Source organism: Pinus tabuliformis, chromosome X (genome assembly GCF_031772625.1).
Source record: "Pinus tabuliformis cultivar Carrire ecotype Pingquan chromosome X, CPIR1, whole genome shotgun sequence".
Classification (NCBI taxonomy): Eukaryota; Viridiplantae; Streptophyta; class Pinopsida; order Pinales; family Pinaceae; genus Pinus; species Pinus tabuliformis.
Window position 1 is genome coordinate 899,469,767 of NC_142308.1, and position 2,849 is coordinate 899,472,615.

The following is a 2,849-nucleotide window of genomic DNA, read 5'->3' on the forward strand; positions in this document are numbered from 1 at the left end:
TGGGTTTGAAGGGTCCAATTGGCTAATCACGTCAACAAGGGTTGTGTTTTGTATTACAGATCGTTTCTGTTTTGGGGAAATAAAATGCTTCTTTATTAACAAATAGCAATATGATGATAAGCATTTTATGAAAAAGAATGGTTGCAAGCATAACCACCACAGGCCCTATGGCTGAGGGCATTAACCTTGTAAAGAAAAAAAAAAAAATTGGAACTGGTTAATATAAAAAAAACCAAGAGTTTAATGTCAGGCGTCAATGATAAGAGTGACCCACTTACTTACGGTTGCTTTGCTGGGCCTGTGAACAGTGTTATACACCTGAGTTTGTACATTTGAATCTAACTGTGGAATTATGTTAAGATCACGGAATACGTAGAAGTGATGGTGTGCAGAGACACCACTGTGGGATTTCACTGATCAACTCACAAATTTACAGTGTAGTTTAATTATTAGACATTTTGGAGTTTTAATTGGAATGAGGAAAAAAAAAAAAATATATATATATATATATATATATATATATATATATATATATATATATATATCTCAATTTATTTTTATTTTTATTTTTAAAATTGGGTTTGAGACCTCTCCTTATCGACAACAGTCATATTCCATCCATGCCAATGAACTCTCAAGTCACTAAGACGAGTATCACCCGGGATTGCCTTCCCATCCTTAAGCTTTGAGTTCCCAACTCGCATAGGCTTCCTTTGAGCTTGAACAAGAGCAAGAAGAAGCTTATAAGTTTCAATAGCATGCATAGATTGTCCCTGAGCAATCTGCAATTTTGCTTTTAGACGCAATAACTCTCCTTGTTGCCATTTTACTGTCTCGTCTAAGGCAGCATCAATGATAATTTCAGCATCAGAAAAATATTGTTGTGCTGACAAAACAAGGGCCAAGAGCTTCCAACCTTTTAATGAAGCCCCTGCCTTCATAGCCAAATACTTCTTTGTGCAGTCTGGTGCTATATTTAGATTACGTTGCTCAGCATTTTCCAACGCAAGACTAAACATCACCTCAGGATCTTTAATTTCTGACACTGCAGCTTCTTCCAAAGCAATAAGAGCCTCATGTTGCATCTTGGTTCTTTCAGAGTCAGAATCAGCAGATCTAGCTTTCCTCCCTAGGGCAACCCCAAGCAGATGACTGGCAACACCTTTCATGTGATCAAATTTACATTCACAGGTTTCCAATACTCTATGTGAATAATGCACACCTTCGTGAGCATATTTTGAACTTTGTCCACATAATTTTGCAGCCAATAGAGCTGTTGGGCTATGATCAGGCTTCTCGGAAAGGTCTAAAGTTTTCCTCACAAGATTCAAAGCAATATCATCCTGATCTACAGCACTATAACAAAGAGCAAGGGTATACCATCGATCTAATCTGTTGTAGATACCAGGTATCACTTCTTCAATTTGTTTTCAGCTAAGGTTCAAAATGTCCTGACATTGACAAGGCAAAAGTAAGGTGATCCATGATTGTAGGATCCCAAGGAATCTTTTTGAGTGCAATTATTTTTAAGGAGGATAAACAACAAGAGTATTGCTTCTTCAATATTATTTCTAGGAATAAATGCACCCTCCACTTGAGATCCTAAACTTGGTGGACCTGCTTCAATACCACCATAAAGCAAGAATATAGCAAACTCTTTCTGTATTCGGGCTGACCGTTCAAAATCCAGTCTCCAAGGATTAATTAAAGCTCTTCTATAAGAAGTTATTGCTTCATGGAACAAGCCTGCCTGTTTCCAAAGTTCTGGAAGTAATTCCACTGCCTTGCTCACAGTCTCTTGCAATTTGCAATCATCTTCTCCAAAGGCATCAGGCATGCCACGAGGTAGTGCAGATTCGACTGTCTCTAACACAAATTTGTACTGTTGAGCAGCTTCTTTAGCCAGTCCAAGCTCTTGCAGCGACTTTGCTTTTAGAAGAATGGCCTCAAGTAGTAAACTGACAGCCTGCATCGACATTAATTATTCTCATGCAGCTTTGAAGCATGTAATGGTTTCCAGCCTTTCAGATATGCCACTTTTAATTGCTGCATGTTATGGATATGAAATCTGTCAAATTGTGGGTGTCAGCCTGCATTTTCCCATTGTAGATGTTTTTTTTAGTAACTTTAGCTACATAATAGCAGTTTCTGTTTTGAGAAATGTTTTAGGTCAAGGCTCTGCTCCATTGAAATCCCTAGCTTCTTCTGTATTGTGATTTAATGCACAATTGTAGCACTTGTGGGTGGCTATTCTCAATTCAATTCAGTCTGTTAGTAAATATTGTTAAGGTATTGCTTTATTAATGGATAATCTTTGTATAATCTCATATTATCTATCAAGTATTATAGGATTCCAATTAGATTAAGCGTAGGGATCAGAATTATTTTTCCTTTGTTCTTTGTAAAATAATTGAAATTACATCAATTATAAATATTTTGGATTTTTGCATTGGAAACTATAAGTGTGTAAATGAGGTAATAGAAAACTCTTAGATACCAATATTTGTTTTACCATTAAGTCTTACAAAAATTCCGTGTTATTTTGGTAATATGCGCTATATTGTAGGTAGTAATTTAGTTATTTAGTTAACTAAGTAAATCATGTCTTATTACTTAAACTTTATGATACATCTAAATCGTACACTATGATTTCAGTTTAGTTTAATTGGTTTAATATATTTAGAGGAGAAGCATTGCTTTACTCTTGGAAAGTATCCTATTGCTATTTAGAGAGAAAACCAACTGTTTTGGACAACGAAATTGCTAATCCTATCAATAGGAAAGGGTGTCATGAGAATAAGAAAAGATAGTGTTGCCTTTTGTGTCTTATTTAAATTTCAGTGTGTATC

At 35.6% G+C, this 2,849-nt stretch overlaps 1 pseudogene; it reads right to left on the reverse strand.

Annotated features, from left to right (window-relative positions):
* Positions 1–569: 569 nt before the first annotated feature.
* LOC149142586 (protein NPG1 pseudogene) lies at positions 570–1,978 on the reverse strand (annotated as a pseudogene).
* Between the last annotated feature and the right edge of the window lie 871 nt (positions 1,979–2,849).